Source organism: Mustela nigripes, chromosome 4 (assembly GCF_022355385.1).
Source record: "Mustela nigripes isolate SB6536 chromosome 4, MUSNIG.SB6536, whole genome shotgun sequence".
Classification (NCBI taxonomy): domain Eukaryota; kingdom Metazoa; phylum Chordata; class Mammalia; order Carnivora; family Mustelidae; genus Mustela; species Mustela nigripes.
Window position 1 is genome coordinate 104,734,783 of NC_081560.1, and position 25,653 is coordinate 104,760,435.

The following is a 25,653-nucleotide window of genomic DNA, read 5'->3' on the forward strand; positions in this document are numbered from 1 at the left end:
GACCTGGGTGGCTCAGTGGGTTAAGCCTCTGCCTTCGGCTCAGGTCATGATCCCAGGGTCCTGGGATCGAGCCCCACTTTGGGCTCTCTGCTCTGCGGGGAGCCTGCTTCCTCCTCTCTCTCTGCCTGCCTCTCTGCCTACTTGTGATCTCTGTCAGATAAATAAAGAAAAAATCTTTAAAAAAAAAAAAAAAAAGATGGGATCCGGAGGGAGACAAACCGTAAGAGACTCCTAATCTCAGGAAACAAACTGAGGGATGTAGGGGGATGTGGGGGAGGCTGAGTTATGGACATTGAGGAGGGAATGTGCTACAGTGAGTGCTCTGAATTGTGTGAAACTGATGATTCACAGAACTGTACCCCTGAAGCAAATAATACACTACATGTTAATTTTAAAAATAATAAAATAAAATAAAAAAAGAAATTTTGAAGTTGAAAAGTACAATGATATAAATTAAAAATGCACTTAGTAGTGCTCAATAGCAAATCTGAACTGACAGAAGAAAGCAAAGTTGAAGATAGGTCAATTCAGATTACCCAGTCTGAGTAGCAGAAAGAGAAAAAAATTTTTTTAAAATTAAAAACACTCAGAGATCTGTGGAACATAATCAAGTGTACCAATAGGACACAATGGGAATCCAAAAGGAAAAAGGAGGGGGAAAAGAGAGAGAAAGAGGAGATGAAGAAGAGAAAAAAAGAGAGAGAGAGAGAGAGAAAGAAAAAAAAACAAAACAAATTTAAGGAATTAGTAGCCAAAACATCATATCTTTGATGAAAATATTAAAAAAAAAACTATACATCCAAGAAGCTCTATGAACCCCAAGTTGGATAAATCAAGAGTTCCACATGTAGACATATCATAATCAAACAATCAAAAGATAAAGAAAGAATCTTGAAAGAAGCGAAAGAAGAGACTGATCACATAGAAGTGAGTCTAAACAGAATTAACAGTTGACTTTTCATAAGAAACCATGGGGGCCAGAAGATAGTGGGATAACTTATTTATAGTGCTAAAAGAAAGTAAAATGTCAACGAAGAATTCTGTATTGGGCAAAACTACACTTCAAATATTAAAGACAAATTAAGATTTTTTTTAAGATTTTATTTATTTATTTGACAGACAGAGATCACAAGTAGGCAGAGAGGTGGGCAGAGAGAGAGAGGAGGGAGCAGGCTCCCTGCAGAGCAGACAGCCCGATGTTGGGCTTGATCCCAGAAACCCGGGACCATGACCTGAGCCGAAGGCAGAGGCTTTAACCCACTGAGCCACCCAGGTACCCTGGACAAATTAATAATTTTAAAATGGTCCTCTCAATTGATGCATAAAAAGCATTTGTCAAGATTCAGCATCCGTTCCTGATTAGTACAATCCCAAGTATAGGGATAGAGGGAACATTCCTCAACTTCATAAAATCTATCTATGAAAAACCCACAGTGAATATCATCTTCAATGGGGGAAAAGCTGACAGCCTTCCCTTTGAGATCAGGAACAAAGATGTCCATTCCCGCCACTGTTGTTCATCATAGTGCTAGAAGTCCTAACAACAGCAACGACAACAAAAAGAAATAAAAGGTATTCAAATTGGCAAAGAAGCAGTCAAACTCTCTCTCTTCACAGATGACATGATACTTTCTATGGAAAACCCAAAAGACTCCACCCACAAACTACTAGAATTCATACAGCAATTCAGTAATGTGGCAGGATACAAAATCAATGTATAGAAATCAGTTCCTTACTTATACACTAACAATGAAAATATAGAAAGGGAAATTAGAGAACTGATTCCATTTACTATAGCACCAAGAACCATAAGATAGCTGGGAATAACCTAACCAAAGAGGTAAAGGATCTGTACTCGAAGAACTACAGAACACTCATGAAAGAAATTGAAGAAGACACAAAAAGATGGAAGAGAATTCCATGCTCATGGATTGGAAGAATAAACATTGTTAAAATGTCTATACTGCTTAGAGCCGTCTATACTTTCAATGCCATTCCAATCAAAATTCCACCAGCATTTTTCAAAGAACTGCAGCAAACAATCCTAAAGTTTGTATGGAACCAGAAGAGACCCTAAATTGCTAAGGAAATGTTGAAAAAGAAAAACAAAACTGGGGGCACCACATTGCCAGACTTCAAGCTTTACAGCAAAGCTGTGATCACCAAGACAGCATGGTACTGCCACAAAAACAGATACGTAGACCAGTGGAACAGAGTAGAGAGCCCAGATATGGACCCTCAACTCAGTGGTCAAATATCTTTGACAAAGTAGGAGACAATATACAGTGGAAAAAAAGACATTCTCTTCAGTAAATGGTGCTGGGAAAATTGGACAGCTATGTGTAGAAAATGAAACTCGACCATTCTCTTATACCATACACAAAGATAAACTTGAAATGGATAAAAGACCTCAACATGAGTCAGGAATCTATCAGAATCCTAGAGGAGAACATAGGCAATAACCTCTTCGACATTAGCCACAACAACTTTTATCAAGACATTTCTCCCAAGGCAAAGGAAACAAAAGTGAAAATGAACTTTTGGGACTTCATCAAGATCAAAAGCCTCTGCACAGCAAAGGAAACAGTCAACAAAACAAAGAGGCAAACCCATGGAATGGGAGAAGATATTCACAAATGACACTACAGACAAAGGGCTGATATCCAAGATCTATAAAGAACTCCTCAAACTCCACACACACAAAACAGATAATCATGTCAAAAAATGGGCAGAAGACATGAACAGACACCTCTCCAAAGAAAACATACAAATGGCTAACAGACACATGAAAAAAATATTCATCATCATTAGCCATCAGGGAGATTCAAATCAAAACCACATTGAGATACCACCTTACACCAGTTAGAATGGCCAAAATCAACAAGACAGGAAACAACAAGTGGAGAAAGGGGAACCCTCTTACACTGTTGGTGGTAATGCAAGTTGGTGCAGCCACTTTGGAGAACAGTGTGGAGATTCCTCAAGAAATTAAAAATAGAGCTACCCTATGACCCTGCAATTACACTACTGGGTATTTACCCCCAAGATACAGATGTAGTGAAAAGAAGGGCCATCTGTACCCCAATGTTCATAGCAGAAATAGCCACAGTTGCCAAACTGTGGAAAGAACCAAGATGCCCTTCAATGGACGAAGGGATAAAGAAGATATGGTCCATATATACAATTGACTATTACGCCTCCATCAGAAAGGATGAATACCCAACTTTTGTATCAACATGGACAGGACTGGCTGAGTGAAATAAGCCAAACAGAGAGAGTCAATTATCATGTGTTTTCACTTACATGTGGTGCATAAGGAATAACACGGTAGACATTGGGAGATGGAGAAGAGAAGTGAGCTGGGGGAAATTGGAGGGGAAGACAAACCATGAGAGACTGTGGACTCTGAGAAACAAACTGAGGATTTTGGTGGGGATGGGGGTGAGTCTGGTGGCGGGTACTGTGCAGGGCACATATTGCATGGGAGCACTGGGTGTGGTGCATAAACAATGAATTTTGGAATACTGAAAAAAATAAATTAAAATTTGAAAAAATAAAGACAAAAAATGAGAAAATTCACTGGAAGAAAACCTGCCCTACAGAAAATACTAAAGAGTCCTTCAAACTGAAATGACAGGACATTGGAGAGTAACTCGGAATCATATAAAGAAATAAAGAACACGAGTAAGTCAACTATATAAGCAAATATAAAAAACAGCATAAATGTATCTTCATTTGTAACTCTTCTTTTCTCCTCCTGGTTTAAAAGATATCTGCATGAAGTAACAATTACAAGTCCATGTTGATGGATATACAATTATAAAGATAAAATTTGTACAAAAATCACAGCAAAAAGGAATAGGGAGAAAATGGAGCTACAGAAACCAAGTTTTATATAATACTGAAATGAAGTGGCTATAAATATATAAACTAGATTTTTTAAAGGTTTTATTTATCTACTTGAGAGGGAATGTGCATGCAAGCTGGGGGAGGGGCAATAGGGGAGGAACAAACAGACTCTGCACTGAGCACAGAGACCTGCAGTGGGCTTGATCCCACAACCCTGAGACCATGACTTCAGTGGAAAACCAAGAGTCAGACACCTAACTGACTGAGCCACCCAGGAACCACCCTAACTAAATAAGATTTATAGGTTCACATGAAAAAATATCCAGAAAATTGCAAATGGCAGAACCATACTTCTATTATAATCAAAATGGTTTAGGTAACAAGTAGATAACTAGTTCACTATCTAATAAGGTAAATAAAACCAATGACAGATATATACACATAAAATTTCTAGAAAAATATTTAAGAATGTATGAATAGTGATTTACTGAAAATGGAATTGGGGGAAGAAAAAGTTTTACTCTCTCTTTATAGCCTTTTCAGTCATTTAAGTTTTTTATACTCAAAATTTATTCATTATATAATTTTTAAAGAATTAATCAATATTCTACATCAGTAGTATGAAACTTCCATCAGATATATATATATATATATGATCCCCTGTTGGTATTACACATTAAATTCCTGTTACAATACACACCAGAAAAGCATCTTACACACCCTCCACCTGACATGGGAATCTATTGTATATTTTCCTACCAATATCCATCATATTTTTTTTCTTCAACTGTATTCCAACTATCTATTCATTTGCAAATACTTATTTGAGGATCCAGTCTGTTGTGGAACTAGATTCTAAATTCGGAATCCCTATCCTTACAAAATTTACATTCTATGAAGATACTGCAGGGTACATTGCTATGAGGGTATGTTATTACAAATATGTAAGTAGACAAAATAATTATAAATTGATTAATGCTGTGGTGAAAATTAACAACAGATAAAGAAGAGAATAAAGGTGGAAGGAATTTTCTAGATATGTCTAGGACAGGAAATTACTTTTTAGATGGGTGAGAGACAATCTCTCAAAGGAGAGATAGTTGTGCTGATAGGTAAAGAATTTCAAGGATAAAAACAAATCAGCTCCATCTTCTCCATTGGAGAAGAACATTACATTCAGGAAATAAAGCATGTGCAAAGTCCCTGAGGTGGAAAAGAAGTCCATGATTTCAAAATCCAGATACAGATATAAATACAGATATAGATATATATGTCATTTTTCATAATCTTATTTCCCCTCCAAAGACTCAAAAGTCCATTGGAAGAAAAGAAGCAATGCCCTCCACAAAGTACCCAATCAAAGGGGCTTGCCTTAATTAGGTATCCCAGGAGACAATCTTACACATGCGCGCAAAACAAAAACAAAAAACACCAACCTGATTGCACCTTTCTACTCTTCCTCTGACCCTTAAAAAACTTATCAATAAAACAACATTTTTCCAGTGTCACTTAAAAGTGTACTAGTAACATCAGCCAATGTTCAGAGCAACACTCAGGACCTTACCTCACTTAGCATGACTCCTTTTGCAAGTTCAGAAGACAGCTTTGTCACCCTTTCTCCATTAGTGCTGTCCCAAGAAATAGGACCCACCTCAATTAAGCTTGAAATTTCAGGACCTCCTTTCCAAGAACTCAGCCTCATAGACCACAATATAATTCTTACTCACTTGGACGTGGACCATTCATCCAAACTAGATTTCACGGAAGAGGCAGGACAGTTGGGGATGTAGAGGGAAAAACAACATTGATAATATGGTCCTTAACAACTTCCTACTGAACTTCCCGGGATAAAAACCTCTGCTCAGGCCACATGAATTGTACTGTGTCTTCACCTTCATCTTTTCTTCCATGTTCTTGTTCATGTGACTTACTCCACTCAGGACTGTGCATTCAAAGAACATCAGAGTCTGAGCAGATATTAGAAGTGAGTGCAATTCGATGGGAGAGTAGTGGAGACTGAGACAACCAGGAAATGCTTGGGTAGAAACGTAAGGCATTCAAATCCAGACTTTAAAAAAAGAAAACACCAAACTAGTCATATCAAACTCATCTGCAGGCTAAATCCACTTAATGGAACATTCATGCAGTGTGTGACATCCCTAGTTCCACACATCTAGATTTTGCCTTTTCTTTAAGGCTTTCAGGTCTTGTCTTTCCCCTAACATTGTGCGCTGACCCCCTGAACTAACACTTTGCCTCTGTCTCCACTTGATGGAAAGAAACGTAAAGAATATGGAGCCAGAAGACTTGAGTTAAACTCACTTGCTCACCTGTAATTGAAGGCAGTATCTCTGACTCTCAGTTTCCTCATTTTAAGATAAGATAACAACACCTACATCAGGTGGTCACTGTGAAGGCTGAATCAGAAAATACAAGCAAAAATCACTATATAAATATTAATTCAAACTGTAATTGTTGATCTTCCTCATCCTCGAGTTAGAAATAGCTTTTTCTCAGGGCTAAATTGATTAATATCTCACTTTCCTGAGTCTTTTCCTGTATAAACTTGCCCAGGAAAGTACCCAGCACATTTGATCAGTGTTTTGGCTTATGGTCTGGTCTGTACAGTAGCAGTGTACCTCTCTAACACAGTGCAGTGTAACTCAGAGGCTTCAAGTCTTACTTCACAGCATAACATAATTTTTTTTTAATTTACCAGTACATTTTTGTATTTGACCAGATACAAAAGGGAGCCTAGGTATATATGCCAATAAACAGCAGACATAAAAAGAAAAATTTAATATAGCTATTTTGTACCTACCTATGTGAACTCTTTATGATAATGAATTCAATTTGCATATACTTTTTATCTACAGAATATTTGAAACATCCTCACAGATTTCCATTACTGCTGTCATTGACTCATTCCTATTAAAACCAGTTATCTTGTCAAAATGCCTGAAAATACTTTCCAAAAGTGATTTGCCACAAACAGGATGAGTCAATCATAGGTAAATCACTTGTCTATCTCCACTGTGACTTACAAAAATGAATTTGCATTCAACTTCCAACATCAAGGACAATCAGAAATACACACATATAGACAGACTGACATCCACGGACACTCAGTATCTTCCTGATTTAAATATGAGGACTTCTTTGTATTTTATTCCTTCTTCAAGAATACATATTCATCCAATGAACAATTCTCACATTAGCAATTAATATCTGCAGATTGTGAGGGTATTATTAACTTAAAAGCTATTTTAAAATCTTATAATGCTGTTCCGGGATAAAATCTATAAACTTTAGGGTTACCTTTCACTGGTCTAAATTTGGTATAAACCCTACTCTATCATAGTGAAATGGAAAACCACAGAATTAAATACCTGTTATTTCCAGAATCATTTAATTTCTCCATACAAAGTAAAATGAGACAAAATGGGATTTTCTAACTTCAAATCACATCATCTAGGAATTCATACTATCACAGTTTTATTCCTTTTGTGTTTCACTGATAGTATTTTCAACTATGAATTCTCTGAAACTGTTTAGTAATAATTACTGCTAAGACATACAATTAAACCACAGGATATAATTTTTACGTATAGTATAAATTTTTACTCTTAGAGTTGGCTTTTGCAAACTAATAATCCTCTATCTATATAAATTTGTGCTACAACTTATTTTTATGAAGAATCAATACGGATTTGAGATTATGAATTCCTAGAGGACAGCATACCTAGCTTACTTGCATTGAATCTTTTACAATTATTTGATTCATGATGTATCTGCTCCTTAGAGTCACGTTTATTGCTGTGTGTTATAACAAATAGTACCTTTTCTTGTAAATAAACATTCTTCCTGGAAAAGTCTTTTTTCTTAGAAAGCATTCCCTGTGATCTTTAATTTCATCTTTCAAAGTTTATATAGATGTTGGTTTAATGACCTGAATAATTTTACAGATTTTTTTCCAATGATATCAAAAATTAATTCTATTAAGAATGAAAATAACATTTGAACAGTGTTTCCCAGCTGAGAAAAATCTATATCCATCAGGAATATATATGTACCAGGAAAATCAGAAGAAGCAAAACTGTGAAAGATATCCCTATAAGAATGGTAAATAACATAGGAAAAGCTCAAAAGAAAAGTGTTTAAGATCAGCTAGGGTACATTTAAAAATAAAAAATAGATTCATGCATTTGGTGTGGAAATAAGAGAAAAATATAAAAAGAGTTACCCATTCAGTATGTTTCAACAGCCAGTTTTATTAATCAATTGCACAGTGCTTTGTGAACATTAATTAACTAAAGATGTAAGGTCTATGATCTTCAGTACATTTTGTAATGGCCTCAATCGGTCTTCAAAATGCCAGATGACTAATAAGAAGAAGCAGACACCTGACAGATGATGTTACAAAAACTGTCTGCATGTGAATCCATCAGCCCTTCAACTCTAATTCCATTGCTGGTCTTATAAGAAAACAGGAAGTGTCAGAAAAATAAAATTTGAAAACAAAACTTAAAAAAAAAAAATCGTAAGCCAGTAAGACCATGTCAAAAACACACACACACAATCCTGGATCTCATTTGAAGCATATTACACAATCCTGATTTTTTTTTTAAAAAAAAAACACATTGTACTCCTCAACCTATACTATTTTTAACACACACATATATACACCCCCAAGCAAATAATTATGTTTCCTGTTTATTTAAAAGAATTATAAAGAATTTCCTGTGAACATGATTTTTAAATTAGGGAGGAGAAAATCAAAAGATTCTTTTCTTCCCATACTTCAGGAAATGAAATGGAAGCTTTGTTAATAATCTTTCTGAATATCAGTACAATGCTGAATGTTACTCCGAGCAGTAATGATTATGGTACTAAGGAAACAATACCAAGTCTTTCACGACTGAAAATATCTTCTAAAAATATTAAGTTTAGTGAATCTCTGGTGCGTAGCTAAGATTTCTTAGTAATGTTTTTAAGCAATGTGTAATACTTTGTCAAGTTCTCAAACATACTCAGTTAGCAGGAGAAGAGAAAACAAAATATAATGAATTCATTATCTACATTTTTTATACTACTTTAGAAACTTGAAGTGCCTAAGAAATCATGCTTTGCCTTCCTGACTCTACACCTCCATTCCCGAAGGTTAATAACTGACTTTTTTTGTACAATAACCTTTCTTAGTCTTTCCTCACTGGCATCAGTGCCTACTATCTGTATGCTCACAAGCTGTAGGAGAAATCAAAATAACAAATCAAACAAAGCACTGAATGCAAAGCATAAAATAAGAGTTCCCGGCTCATCCTGCCCTGTATTTAACTTCGGGAGTCACGAAAAGTAACCAAGCAACATTACTGAGTGCTTATATAGCAATAAACTGTTTTCAAGCAATTGAAAGAGAGAGAAAGAGAATACAAATTGAATAAGTCACAGCTGAGAACTTGGTCAAAATGGATTCTTCTTTTCTGGCATTTTTTATGAATGTTCGTAATGATGAAACAATTAGCATAAAAGAAACATTTATGGCCTTCTGAGTTAGGACTATCTAGCTCTATGCCACTTTACAAAAGTCTCTGGGTAAGTCATGTCACTTCTCTGAGCATCAGTTTATTCATCTGTAAAATAATAATAATAATATATGTTGCACAATGTTACTAGGAGTTACTTAAGATGACATGTTTCACATAGGGCAGGTACTCAATAAATTACCACTGAGCTTATTATTTGTTGGTTTAAATCATGTTGTGTTCACATTTTTGCACAGATGCAAATTATAGCTGAGGTGCTTTATAAAAACAGTTTTCTTATTAAAAAGTAATATACACAAATTGTACAAATGTTTAGAAAATGCTGAGAAGCAAAAGAAAAAATGAAAATTACCCAAATCTTAAAACTGAGATAATCACCGTTAGCCTTTAGGTATATCTTCACGTCCCTGCATTCTCTCTCTCTCCCTCTCTCATTCTACACTCCACACTCATCCTAAACATGGTGAAAAGAACCCCTGCAGATGAGGACTCCAATGTGCAGTTCTTCCTGTAGCCCCAGCCACATATAGAGCAATCAACTTCATACAGAGAGGCTTAACAATTACCCCTCTGGGGGAAAATCAGTCTTGATCCTTCAGGTCGGGCAAAGTGAGAGGAATATACGGGCAGGAAGGAGCAGGTAGAGTTCAGAAAACCCCACCAATCTCCCATGAAGAGGAATCTACATTTCGATAAGGTCTCCAGATGAATTTGAAAACTGGCAAATTGGGGAATCCATACATTATAGGAAAATGGATTTTCTTCAATTTTATGATTGCCTAGTTCTGAGCAGTGGTACGTCAGAATCGATATTAATGTCAGCTATGGATATGTAGCCAATGAACACACTCTGTCCTTCGAGTCTGAACTTCAGACGACAGCAGAAGATGACAAATTAATGCCATCATCCTATCAGCTCAGCGGAAGAGAAGCATCCAGCGAAGAGAGAGTAAGACAGAACACGGAGCTCAGAACACAAGCAGTCAAGGACAATGGACCCATTCGCTTACTTATTCATTCATTTCTTTCAAGACGATATACACTGAGAACCTACTATATGCCAAACAACGTGCTCTGTGAGGGGAATACAAGAATAAGCCAAACAGATCCAGCCCTTGCCCTTACTGAATTTATGACCCATTAAGACAGATAATGAACATTACACAAATAATCACAAAAACAACACATTCATATAAAGCCACAAAGGGAGATCTGACTCGGTAGGCAAGGGCCAGAAGAATGTGGTCAGGAAAGACTTCCTGAGAAGGTGACTAAAAGACTAGTGGGAGTTTATGAGGCCAAGAGAGGAGGCCAGAGTGTGTTCCAGGGAGATGGAAAATGTCAGGAAGAAAGACTTGGAGGTGGAAAGAAGAGTGACTCATGTGAAGAAATGAGCAGGCAGCGTACATGGAGTGCGGTGAAGATGGAAGAGGACGGTGGGAGATGAACAAGGGCAGGGAAGCAAGGAAAGATCATGCGAGCCAGGACGGCAGGTTAGAACTGGGTCTTCAGTGCTTGTGAGGCAAGCAGGGGGAAATGAGAAGCTACAGTATTCTGAGGGATAATGGGGGGCGTAGCAGTGAGGGAGGTAACTGGATGTAACAGGAGAGATCTGAGAGACGCTGAAAATAAGTATCCTAACCTTAGTTAAATCTTATTATCTTAATTTCCATTGTATTTATTCTTATTCTTGCCTTCCTATTTATGGCAAATGATGCTGGGTTTCATTGTATGGAAGTAAAACGGTTTGATTTTTTTTTTTTTTTTTGAAAGAGAGAGCACATGTAGGGTGGGGGGAGGGCAGAGGGAGAGAGAGAGAGGATCTTAAGCAGGCTCTACACACAGTGCAGAGCCAGTGACGGGGCCCACACTCACCAGCCTGAGATCATACATTTCTGCCCAAATCAAGAGTTGGATGTTTAACAAACTGAACCACTCAGGCATCTATAGTTTTTTTTTTTAATAAGGGATTGGGGGGTGGGGTGTTGTTTAGTGAATTGATATACTTTTAGTAAATATTTCAATGCCAGCAGTTTTTTTTTTTAATGGGTTGGGTTTTTTTGGTTTGTTTTTTGGTGATTGCATTTCACTTTGTAATTTTTAAAATAGAACTGTTTTCATATACTATTAGATTAAGTCACATTTTACAAATAAAATGACTAAATGCAAATTCTTATCCTATCACATAGCTCAAAACTATATGTTTTTGTGGAATTAGATAGCAGTAAGTTATATAAACTTGTGAATATGCTAAAAAAAAACAGTGAACCATACATTTTTAAAGGATTAATTTTATAGTATGAATTATATCTCAATTTTTTAAAAACTATATTATTGTTTCCAGACCTAAGCTTCCACTCTCAACTTTCCCTCTGTGTTGGATATAATCATTAATACTTACAGCTATATAGTACTACAGTGGAAAAAGATACACACACACACACACACACACTCTCTCTCTCTCTCTCTCTGAAGGCGGATACATGCATGAATACCTTTGCCAAGCTCCCTTCTCTAGCAGCAGACTTAGTACCCAAGTCTTTAACCAGAGCAGCCATTTTCATCCTACACATCCCAGCAGGGCTACTTTAGTTGGCAGTGTGGGAGACCTTGGAGGATTACGATGAATGATCAGTTGATCGGTTGTTTGGTTATTCTTTGAACTCGATCATCTGAATCAAGCACATATGAAGCAGCTACACCTAATGACCCTGAAGAATATTGTTTCCCTGGACTCTGAGTCAGCCCACCTGTCTTACTTTCCTTTCTGACCTGACTCTTAAGTGTCACGGTCCTCCATGTTCTTTACCGGGATCTCTTCTCCCTCTAAGCTAGAGCTTCTCAAACCTTGACCCAGGTGACCCTGGATCAGTAAAGTCAGAATGTCTAGGGACAGGTCTCAGGCATCAGAATTTTTTTAAAGTTCCCCAAAGGATTCCAGTATACAGTCAGGAAAGAAAACTCCTGTTCTTGATTCCCTCCCTAGATAATCTCATCCACTCAGTCACTTTAATTAGCATCTTTACACCAAAGACTCACAAATCTGTTATCTCCAGTTTTCAACGCCTTTACTGTTCAAATAAAAACAACACTAAACAACAAAATAAAATCTTACTTTTTAAGATAACATAAAATTCAAAAGCATGCTGAAGTTTAAGTAACTTCTTTCTAAATTTTTCTAATTTTCTCTCTCTTTTTTTGAGGTGTGAGATGCCTGTGTTTTGCTGGTATCTCAAAAAATTGACTAGAATGTCTGCTGGGAAATCAGACAAATGCTAGAATTTTCCTTTCCTTTCCTAAGTTTCCTTTCCTAAATTGCAGATGTTGGGGTGGAGAAGATCTCCAACTGAAGATCCCATAAGCACGAAAAAAATCAATATGTCTAAAAAAAGAACTCATCATTTTCTCATTTCCCCCAGATAAAACCTGCTCTTCCTCTCATGTTTCCTATCTCAAAGAATGGCCACCCAGAGGCCAAAGCAAAAAACCATGGGAATCATGATTAAATCTTCTATCTTTCATATATCCTCACCTTCAATTAGAGACCAAGTAATATCACTTCTAACTCTTTTTTTTTTTTTAAAGATTTTATTTATTTATTTGACAGAGAGAGATCACAAGTAGGCAGAGAGGCAGGCAGAGAGAGAGAGAGAGAGAGAGAGAGAGAGGAGGAAGCAGGCTTCCTGCTGAGCAGAGAGCCTGATGCGGGACTCGATCCCAGGACTCTGAGATCATGACCTGAGCCGAAGGCAGTGGCTTAACCCACTGAGCCACCCAGGCGCCCCACTTCTAACTCTTTAACAGGTCTTGTAGCTGTTTGCTTTCTCTCCATCCCCTTAACCACCATTTCCTCTCACCTGGAGCACAGCAACAGCCTCTTGACTGGTCTTCTTACCCACAATCTTTATTCATTCTGCACTCCCACCAAAATTGTATTTCTAAACACAAATGTCTTTGTGTACATAAAACCTTTCAGAGGCTCCTTCCTGCCCCCAGGATAGTGTTCGCATTTCATAACATGGTTTATGAGGCTCGTACAAATCTCTCCAGATGCTTTCACCACTCCCTCTGCTGCTAGCCCAATGCCCCCATCACTGCTTCACCTGGCTTCAGATTTTCTCCTCTGGGAAGTTTCTAGTCTCCCAAAACCAAGTTAGGTGCCCCTTTCACTCAAGCCCATAACATCATGCCCTTACTCTGTTACTTCATCAATCACTGATTTGACTGTCTTCCCAACTACAAATGAGCTCCTTAGGAGTGGAGACAATGTCTTATTCTTCATTGTCACCCAGTGCCTGGCGCACTGTAGGTACTCAGTATTGTGGAAATAATCAATTAATTAACTAATTAATTAATTAATTATAACCCTTAGTATCCCTTCCCACAGATCTCAACAAAATTTGCGTTAATCCTCTTCAAGAAAAGTTAGAATACAGGGAAAAGAGTAGTTTAAAAAAATCTTGCACACACATGTACAGCAGACTCACGGGCTACCCTGTGGATATTAAAAGGCTGTAGTTCATTTATCCAACATTTGTAAGTAGTTACTGTTTAACTCTGCCCATAATGACCTTGTATTATGCAGTGTCAACAGTCACCTAGTCATCTCATATTAAGAAATATTAAAGTATGATATCTGTCATTTAATATAAATAATAGCTACCATTACCATCCTCCAAGCACTGTGCTCAGCAGTGGACACATATTGTCTCATTTAATCTCCATAATCAAGCACTAAAGTAGATCACGTTACAACTTGTCAGAGGAATAAACCAAGGCTCAGTCAGGGGAAGCACTTCCCAACAGAACAGTTAGGTTTTGAAAAAGCCAGTATACCAACCCTTCTCTTATATACCGTTATAGCAGGAAAAAAAAACGAACAGGAAACTTGTACTTACATAGCCATGTCACGTTTAATCTTGCTGTAGTTAACAGAACACCAAGTTAAGGCTGCGGGATGGATACAATAGTGCATATCCATGGAACACAGCCCCATGCCAGAGCTGAAGAGTTGACTGAGTTCTTTACTTACATGTGATCTAAAAGAGTGTGAAATGCAGCATAAAGTAGGCAGCTTTGGCTAGCAGTCACAGTTACCTATATCCTGGAGTCAAACCACACTCCTTAAAGCACACATTAATTGGTGAGGGGAATTTTATTTAAATACACTAGAATATTAAGTAGCTAAAATACACTTGAGTTCACCCTCCTGGAAAATGCAATTAGCTACTACCTTCTTTGGCTTGAAATTCTTCCCTTGTTGAAAATTCTTCATTTTCTCTACATAACTTGTTTTAATTGAAATGTAACGGACATGCAACATATTAGTTCAGGTGTGCAACACAAATTCCACATTTGTAAACATTGTGAAATGATCACCACCGCAAGTCTAGTTACCATCCCTCACTGTACAAAATTACAAAACAATTTCTGTGTGTGTGCTGAGAGTCTTTAAGATTCACTTTCTTAGCAACTTTCAACCTACAATACAATATTATTGATTATAGCCATTGTGCGATACATTAAAGTCCCATAACTTATTTATAACTGGAAATTTGTACCTTTTGACTCCAACAATTTCATCCATCCCTAACACTCTTCCATCTGGCAGCCACCAATCTATTCTTTTTATCTATGAGTTATGTTTTGTTTTATTTGTTAATTTTTGTCTTTTTAGATTCCATACATAAATGAAATCATATGGTATGTGTCCTTCTTCATCTGACTTATTTCACTTAGCATAATATTCTCAAGGTCTAGCCACATTATCACAAATAGCAACATTTCATTCTCTTTTATAGCTAAATAACATTTCTTTGTGTGTGTGTGTGTGTGTGTGTGTCCATACCTTCTTTGTCCATTTATCCTTCAGTGGACACTTAGGTTGTTTCCATACCTTAGCTATTGTAAATAATGCTTCAATAAACATCAGGGTGTATATAACTTTTCAAACCACTGTTTTTGTTTTCTTTAGGAAAATACCCAGGATAGAATTGATGGATCATATGGTAGTTCTATTTTTAATTTTTTTTTAAAACTTCCATACTGTTTTCCATAGTGGCTGCACCAATTTACATTCACCAACAATGAATATAGGTTCCTTTTTCTCCATATCCTTACCAACATTTGTTGTAGCTTGTGTTTTTGAAAATAGCCATTCTGATGGGTGTGAGGTAGTATCTCATGGTGGTTTTGTTTTGCATTTCCCTGATAATTGGTGATGTGGAGCATCTTTTCATGTGTCTGCTGGCCATCTGGGTGTCTTCTTCGGAAAAATGTCTGTTTAGGTCCTCCACCCATTTTTTTAATTGGACCATTTGGGGGTTTTTGGTATTGAGCTATTTGAGTTCTTTATATATTTTAAATGTTAACTCCTTAACAGATACATGATTTGCAAATATCATCTCCATTCAGTAGGTTGCTTTTTTATTTTGTTGGTGATTCCCTTCACTATACAGAAGGATTTTAGTTTGACACAGTCCCATTTATTTAGTTTGGCTTGTTGTCACTTCCTTTGTAGTCAGATCCAAAACAGCATCACCAAGAGTAATGTCAAGGAGCTTACCACCTATGTTTTCTTCTAGGAGTTTTATGGTTTCTGGTCTTAACAGTCTTTAATCCATTTTGAGTTAATTTGTGTGTGTGGTGTAAGACAGTGGTCCAGTTACATTCTTTGGCATGTAGCTGTCCAGTTTTCCCAGAACCATCTTCTGAAGAAACTGTCCTTTCCCCATTGTCTATTCTTGGCTCCTTTGTCATAAATTAATTGACTATATATGCTTGGGTTTATTTCTGGTCTCTTTATTCTGTCCCATTGATCTCTATGTCTACTTTTATGCCAATACCACAGCGTTTTGATTACTATACTTCGTAATATTGTTTTTATAGACTTTGTAATCAAAGAGTGTAATACCTCCAGCTTTGTCTTCTTTCTCGTGGTTGTTTTGACTATTCAGGATCTTTTTTGAGTCCATATAAATTTTAGGATCGTTTGTTCTAGTTCTGTGTAAAATGTCAATGGAAATTTGATAGAGTCTGCATAACACTTTTGAGGGATTTAATGATAATACCTAATGGTAAAGAGTCTTATAGACTCTTTTGCTTAACTGCTATACATCCTTCACACCTGAATTACCTGATCCCATATATGTGTATGATATATAATAAATCATTCATTCATTTCATTCATCCAATAGACTTACTATAGGCTATATTTTATATGCCAGAAATAGTCTATCATTAACTTACTCAAAAAACACTTACTCAGCATCTACTGCTAGATATTTAATGCTAAACAAGACAGTCAGTTTTTCCTAATTTATTATTCATAATTTATTCCTAATTTATAATTTTTTAAGAGTTTGTTTATTTATTTATTTATTTGTCAGAGAGAGAGAGAAAGCGAGTGCACAAGCAGGCAAAGCAGCAGGCAGAAGAGGAGAGAGAAGCAGGCTCCCTGCTGAGCAAGGGGCCAGATGTGGGACTTGATCCCAGGACCCTGGGATCATGACCTGGGCCGAAGGCAGCGGCTTAACCAACTGAGCCACCCAGGCATCCCTATATGCCAAGTCTTACGCAGTGGCTGCACCAATCTGTACTTTTCAGTATCTCTAAGATTCTGAGTGACTCGAGATAATCAGTATAATTTCTGCTCATTTTTGTTCAATCCATAAACTAAGAATTATCTTTACATATTTAAATGGTTTTTAAAAAGCAAAAGAAAAATAATATTTTATAATAGCTAAAAATTATATGAAATTCCACTTTCAGGATTCATAAATAAATTTTTATTAGAACACAGCCATACTCGTCTGCTCACATCCACGGCTGCCTTTGCACTGCAAAATTCAAGTGGTGGTGACAATGACCCCATGTGGCACTCTCACTCTCATGGCTTTGCACACTTGCCTGGCACACTACAAATCACAGTGATGAGCTGTAACTCAACAGCATTTCAAATGTATTACCTTACCACAATCTTTTATGACCAATGCATATCCATCATGTCAAAACAAGAGGAGAAATGTGCCATATTTTAAGCACACACTGGAACATGGACAATTTTTTTATTAAATTAGATAACAAAGTATTTTGTTTATCATTCAGTGATATTCGATCCATGCAAAAAGAATTTAATAGACACAATTAAGTGCTCATCACAGTATTCCAACTCCTAGGAAAAGCAGTGGTCAGAAAAATCATAAAATTCAAAACAGAATAACTCATCGCAGAATTTCTTCACAAAAGTATAAAATAATAAAAATGAGACTGCAACCACAGTCAGTTTCTGAGTGGCTCACATGTTAGCCAAGCAAGGAAAGCCTTTTACCAATGGTGAGCTAATTAAATTGTGTTTGATTGCAGCAGCTGGAGCAATGTGTCCAAAGAAAATAAACTTGTTTAGGATTATTAGTCTTTTGGTAAGAACAGTTGTTCAAAGAGTTGAAGACATTGGGAGCAATATCAATAGTCAACTTAAAAATGAGGCAAATTATTTTGAGTGGTTTTCCTTGGCTTTGATGAATTGACAGATGTTATGGATACTGCTCAGTTGTTCTTTATAAAAAGAGTCAATTTTGCTGATTTTGAAGTGACTGAAAACTTAGCCTCTATGAATAGGCTGCATGGCACAACTACAAACAAGAATATTTCCAAAGAAGTTGAAAAGACATTAATTTAATACAACTTAAGCTATTAAGTGGAATCTGCTAGGATGTGTTACAACTTAGGGTGGTAAAAATTATGTGTGGAGTAAAAGAGACTTACTTGGCCAAGCTGGCTGAGCTTTGTAAAAATGCCGGGTGTTTAAAGCCGAGGGCTTAGTCACTGTATTATTGATAGCAGGTACAACTGAGGAAAACATTTTAATCTATCAAATGACATTTGACATTTGACCTAATGGTGGTTTTCATTTGCTCTGATAGCCTTAACCATCATTAGTCTCATGCAGTTTTCTCAAAAATAGAAGCTGAATAGGGGCACCTGGGTGGCTCAGTCAGTTAGGCAACTGCCTTGATTTTGGCTCAGATCTTGATCTCAGGGTTGTGAGACTGAGCCTCACATTGGGCTCCATGCTCAACACGGAGTCTGCTTGAGATTCTCTACCTCTCCCTTCCTCTCTGTCCTTCCCACATGCTTGCACTCACTCTGCCTCTCTAAGTAAATTTTAAAAATCTTTAAAAAAAAATAAAACTTGAATAGCTTGACCCACTCTCCCACACAGCAGTACTATGACTTAACAATGGTCAAGTCTGACTATGATTTGTTTTAAGCTGAAGGTCAAGAATGAGTCTTTTCTGAATAAGAACAACAACCCTCAACCACTATAAATGAACGCTGAATAGCTTTGGAAATGAGAGATTTTCCTGCAGAACTGATAATGCTTCTTAATGAATTCAACCCAAAAGTATAAGGCAAAACGAACTAACATGCAAAACTTTCATGGTGATAAAGTCATTTCGTTGACAACTAATGTTTGAATCACAAGTACCATCAGCCCGCTTTCTGTATTTTCCATTCTGGCAAAAGTTAAAACAAAAAGTGAGAGTCCCGTTCCCACACAAACTTGCAGTGGATATGTTTTCGGAGTGCAAACTACAGCAATGTTTTTCAGGCTTCCAGGCAATCGCAAAGGACATTTCCATTTTCAAAATCCATTTAACTGTGCAATTGAGGACCTTCCACCTAACTTTCAATTTTAGGTGATTAATCTGCAATATCACAACATATAAAAGAAGAGTACCGGGAGAAAAATCTACTAAATTCTATAAATGCTGTCCAGGCAAAGAATATGCTCGATTAAAATCAGCTGCTGGTGGATTGATATCACTACTTGGCAGCACATTTCTCTGTGAACAAAAAACATTTCAAAGATGAAATACGTAAATTCTTACTACACATCAACATTAAGAGAAAAACATTTGCAACCAATTCTGGTGATAGCACTAACTCTGTACCCCTAATTAACTATAAATATTACCCCCCAAATTCCATTCTTTTCATTAGCAAATCTGTTTTATCAAAAAATTATACTTAATTATTTTATTTCTTATTTAATTAATCAACATTTTGTGAAAATTTGTTTTCTCTCTTAGTATATAAGCTCTCACAGAATACCCTCAATTTTGCCTCTTGGCTAGCAAAGCCTAAATTACTACATAGTCCTTTACCAAAAAAGTTTGCCCAACCCCTGCTCAAAAGGGTTGGCAGTGGGGCACCTGGATGGCTCAGCCATTAGGCATTTGACTACTGATTTCAGCTCAGCTCATGATCTCACGGTCATGAGATCAATCCCTGCATCAGGTTAGGCACTGGATGTGGAGTCTGCTTAAAATTCTCCCTCTGTCCCTCCCGACTCTCTCTCTCTCTAAGAGAAAAAAAAAGCATGGTGGTAAAATGGAGCATGTCACAGTCTTCAAGGAGCATAAACTGTTAATTCCCCAAAGTAGAATAGGTTACAAAAATATAAAAATAAAAAGTTATCATAGATTATGATTGATATAAATCAAAAAGTCTTTAAGTATAACCTTGTCTGAAAAAGGAACAAAGTACAACCTACCTCCTAAAACTCTTACCAAAACATCTGACACAAATTATCACATCAGGAATGATGATGAAGAAAGAATCTATGAAGAGGCTGGACTCCCTCTGGGACCCACAACCTCCACCAAGATGCTTCGTGTCCCTAGATGAGAATCCAGGGAAGTAACAAGGATGAGGTCAGCAGGATCAGTGGCCTGGAAATTAGAGTCCTCCTTATTTTTCTGGGCACCATGCAAATCTCTCCATGCAACTTAATGGAGAGTTCAAGCACCAAAAAAATGACTGAGATACAATTTCCAAAGATGGGTTATAAGTTCACAGCCAAATCTGAGTCAACGTAAAAAAAAAAAAAATAATTGCATATGTATTTGTGGACACGAGTCATAGTTGTACATGGCATGGCCAACTTCCTAACCATGTGAAGACTGAATGGAACAAATTATACAAAGTATTTAGTTAAGTGCCTGGGACCAAAAATACTGGCTATTATTAATATTTATCCAGCCACATCTGTTACTACTCTCCTTTCACATTCCTTGCCTCCTGTGCTCCTTGTTATTCCTGAGTTGCCAACCTTTTGCACTTCTGTGCATCAGCACATAATGTTCCTTTTCCCTGAAATCACCATTTCCGCCTTATCTCCTGACTATTTTACTTTGTCCAACCTCCATCCATTCTCAGTGGGCTCTGTTCTGCTCAGTATTCTTAACACTGACTGTATGGTGCAGGGCCCAGTTCCCTTGCCAGCTGACTTTTAATTAGATTTGACCAATGAGAGGCACTAATGGGAAGAGGAAGAGATGGAGAGATTTCTTAGCAGCTCTCTCCCAGCTTAGGCACTGTATCTCTGGAAATAGCCCATTGCCTCCACTACTGCATCTTCAACCAAGGGGCCACTCCTACAGAGTTTCAGCTCACACTGGGCTCCAGGACCTGTGTTTCCCTCTTGTCCCTTTGGTCATGTAAAGAGGTAATAGTTTCCCACTTTGTGTGCCTCTCCATCCTTTCTTTACCTTCTGCCTACCCTGTCACATGCAGTATCCAGATTTAAGCTATCAGGCCTGGATTTACTTCCTGCTGACCTCTGGCTGATAAATCTGCCTAGCAAATTCTTATTCAGCCTTCTACATTCAGCCTGAATGGATGTACTTCTATGAAACACTACTCAGCAACACTTTTCCTGAGGACTTTCTTGTTGATGTTCCTCTCATACTTTCTTCACCATATTGTGATTGGCTTTACTTGTCCCCAACAGAATATCAGCTCCTTAGGAAACAGAGTCATATCTTGCTCACTGATGAATCTCTGGCACCTTATATTGTGTGGAAGAAGAGAGGGAGGAGACAATGAAAAACCTGAAACATCCTCATTACTCTTAGGTGGGGTGCAAGGCAGAGGAAGTTGGAAAATGGCCTAAAATGATGGCCTATTATTAATAGGGTTCCCTACCCCCACTTGTTTTCCTCAATGTAGCAGGTTTTCCTTAAAATACTTTCTCAGACTCTTAAAATAAATAGCATAAAAAATGAAAACACAAAATAGTGATAATCATCAAAAGAGCTACAAAACGAACCTGAGACAAACCCAGAATCTTCAATTTTATCAGAAGTGACTGAAGTGGGGGAAAAAAGGAGAGAGAGAGAGGGAGAGAGAGGTGGGGGAAAAAGGTTCAGACACATTCATGTTTGATATTGATGAAGATGATGATGGCTGCATATTTCTCATATGTAAGATGTTATAATATTAAGACTAATTAATGTAAAAATCTCAACTTTTATATCATATGTGGTAAAAAAAAAAAAAATCCAACTCCACCAGATAACAGTAACAGCATGAAAGAATCTTGAAATGACTAGGCTATAAAGGCAGAAAAACTGATATTAGTTTGGCCTACAAATTGATTTTATTGGGGCACCAGAGTGGCTCAGTAGGTTGACAATCAATTTCAGCTCAGGTCATGATCTCAAGGTCATGGATCAAGCCCTGCATCGGGCTCTGCACTGAGCATGGAATCTGCTGGATATTCTCTCCCTCTCCCTTTCCTTGCTCAAACTCATGCTCTCTTTCTCACTCTGTTTCAAATAAATAAATAAAATATTTTTTAAAAATTGATTTTATCTTGACTACAAGAGTTATTTACTACAAAAATAAATACCTAAGCCCAATTTCAGAAAACTGAGTTTTTTGTTTGACAAGTTTTTGTTTTACCCATTTGTCACATACCCTTCATCCTCAATGTATACACAAATCACCTGGTTATCAAGGTACAATGTAGACTCTCATTCATTAGGTCTGAGATGGACCCTGAGATTCTGCATTTCTGTCAAGCTCCCTGGTGAGACCTATTTATCCAAGCGGTGTGTTAGGGACTTGGAGTAGTTCAACTCTCTGTTCCTGCTCTTGTAATTTCACTTTATGTTTTAATTTTATTATTATTATTATTATTATGTGATTTTTCTCAAGTTTTAGCTGCATTAGAATTACCTGGAGGCTTGAGAAAACACAAATTCTTGTTGTATCTTAACTCTGATGGTAGGACACATAAAGTTTCATTTAACCAAACACATGCTCCAATGTATGTTAAACTGCTAAAAAGGGATCTCTGTATTATTTCTCCCAATTGCATGTGAATCTACAATTATCTCATAACAAAAAGTTAATGCACCCACACACACACACAGATTGCTAGGCCCTAACCCAGAGTTTCTGATTCAACACACCTGAGATGTGGCCTGAAAATTTACATTTCTAACAAATACCCAGGTGATGCAGCAAGTTTTGGCACCATACTCTGAGAACCGCTGATGTCAAAAAGAAAACCATTATTTGGCTACAGATTAGAATCACCTGCGGAGCTTTTTAATAACTCTTAATATTCAGTCCCACCACAGAACAATTAAGCAGTCATTTCTGGGGGTGAAATTTGAGTACTAATATTTTCTAAAAAGCTTCTCAGACAATTCTAATGTAAAGTCAAGAACCACTAGTCTAGAATTAAAATCTCTATTTGTTCAATCATAATCCACCTTACATCATTTAAGAAAGATGTACGAGATTAGAAAATTTTCCACAGACTAAAAAAATGAAGTCAGAAAAAAAAGTTGGCAAAACTGCCATTAAATAGAACTATGCTTTTAGCCCAAAATCTAAATGTGAGGTCAGGCAGTCATTAAAGATGGCTTATAAATGTTTTGTTGACAAAATTAAGCCTTATTTGTCCTGGAGATTTTCTAAAAGCAGGCTTGGGACTCTGATCACAGTTATTACCTAACCCATAAGGGTATGTTATGAATTAATGAGATAATGCTAGTAAAGGCTTGGAGAATCTTGGAAGGATAGTGGAAGAAAATACACACTATTATTAGAATATTATATTGAATCCCAAAATAAATCTAGTAATATATTCAAAGAAATTGGAACATAATTGTTTTTTTTTTAAAAAAAGGGGGAAATAAATATTAAAATATTTTCATGGGAAATCATAAAAATTTGACAAAAGGGAATCAATCCTTGTCTGGATGGAACATACTTTTTCAGCACAAAAACAGTGTGGTCACCAAAAAAAACTATTAAATGTAATACCTAAGCATAACATTTTATATATTAAACACAGAAACAAAGCTAAGAGACAAGTGAGGAAAAAAGCAGTTGCAACAGCTGCAAAATGGGAGGGGTATTGCCCATGGGCGTGGCCGGCCAGTGAGAGGATCAACCATGTGACACTCGAAAATCACAGTCAGTTCAGTATGTACTTAACAGCTGAGAAAAAACATTCAGAATCATTAATATAACAAAACAACACAGTTATGAGTATGTTTCACCTATCAAATAAGCAAAGATTTTTTTTTAAAGAATGTGTAACTAATGAAAAGTGTAAAAGTATTATCCATTACTCTTCCCATACCTCCATTTGAATGGATATATTATTATACACATAAAATGATTGTTATAATACATAAATATATTTTTATAATATGATATATATAAGTATAATATATATAAGCTCTGCATATGTATATATATATTTAGAGAGAGAGAGACAGCCCCCACATGTCAGAGGGAGAGGGGGAGGGGCAGAGGGAGAGAAAGAATCTGAAGCAGCCTCCATGCCTAGCCGGGAGCCCAATGAGGGAGCTGAATCTCATGACCCTGCGATCATGACCTGGGTAGAAATCAGGAGTCCTACACTTAACTGACTGAGCTACCCAACAAAATGATTTTTGAAATAAGGAAAAGAACACAACGAGGATAAAGGGTACTGGAATAGAAATGTTGAAGATTTTCCACTAGGTATACTCTAAACAAACCAAAATAAATGAAATCATCAGGCACCCACTGATAACTCACAGAAGTAGAAATCAACATTGACAAAAATGCAAAAGACCTTGTTAGAGCAACAAGATAATACAAGTGGTGGGAGCAAACACCACAGCCTCCATTCTGCAACTGAGAAAAGGCAGTATTTGAAAGCAGAGCTCTGGGAGGATTTTGTGCACTGACAATACCAAATAAAAAGCAGAATGCCAAGGGCTAGACTCAAATATTTCTGACAGAGGATTCAGTTTGTACTTGGAAAAAAAGACTATTATAATGTCAGATACAGAAAGTCAGTTGCTGAGCTCAAATCAACATACTGGAACAAAAAAGTGACTTCACTCCCCTGATGCCTTTTGAATTTTTATCAGTGAGTATTTCACATTAAGATTTAAAAGAAGCCTTTGGAACAGCAACCAGATAGCGACGAACACTAAAGAGAAGCGAAGCCACCTACTTTGTTTCTCAGCAAGCACCAGACAACACAGATGAGAACTCACTCAATGAGGATTATATAGAAGAGAGATGGAGAAGTCCTATCAAATAGTCTACAACATAGGGGTATTTGGGTGGCAGAGTCAGTTGAGCGTGGGACTCGTGGTTTCGGCTCTGGTTGTGATCTTGGGGTTAGGGGATCAAGTCCCACAAAGGAATCCAAACTTGGTGTAGAGTTTGCCTGGGGTCTCTCCCTCCCTCCCTCAACCCCTCCTGCTGGCATGCTCTCTCTTTCTGAAACAAATAAGTCTTTTTAAAAGATATTCTATGACATAGAAGAAAAAGAACATAGAACTCCAGAAACATGAAAAGACAAAAATTTCAAAATTATTTATGCACATGCTTTATTCACTCAACGAAACTCAAGGAAATGTGGTTCCTTGGAGATAAGCAATAAGCCGTACGATTTTGAGACAATAGCATGAGCTGAGAGAAGAAATTAGAGTAGAGACAGATAAGAATACTATGACAAAAATATATTAAAAGCAAAAAGCAAATTTCAGCACTGTAGAGACTGGAGTAAGTCATGTGGGAGAAAAACCTCAAAAGTTCTTCCAGAATGAAGAAGAGAAAGAACAAGAATGAAAGTAAGGAGACATAGTAAGTATGGAGGACAGACAGACAGACACCTGATATAGATAATCTGGTATTTCTAAAGAAGAGATAAAAAGATAATGGGAGTATGCCTTCCTAATTAAAAAAAAAGACAGAATAGAGAGCCCAGAAATAGACCCTCAAATCTATGGTCAACTAATCTTCGACAAAGCAGGAAAGAATGTCCAATGGAAAAAAGACAGCCTTTTCAATAAATGGTGCTGGGAAAATTGGACAGCCACATGCAGAAAAATGAAATTGGACCATTCCCTTACACCACGCACAAAAATAGACTCAAAATGGATGAAGGACCTCA

General features: G+C 37.0%; 1 protein-coding gene across 16 annotated transcripts in view; it reads right to left on the bottom strand.

Moving 5' to 3' along the window:
- SUGCT (succinyl-CoA:glutarate-CoA transferase) overlaps positions 1 to 25,653 on the bottom strand; it is an 840,768-nt gene that overhangs the window by 586,188 nt on the left and 228,927 nt on the right. The gene's annotated exons all lie outside the window — the stretch shown is intronic.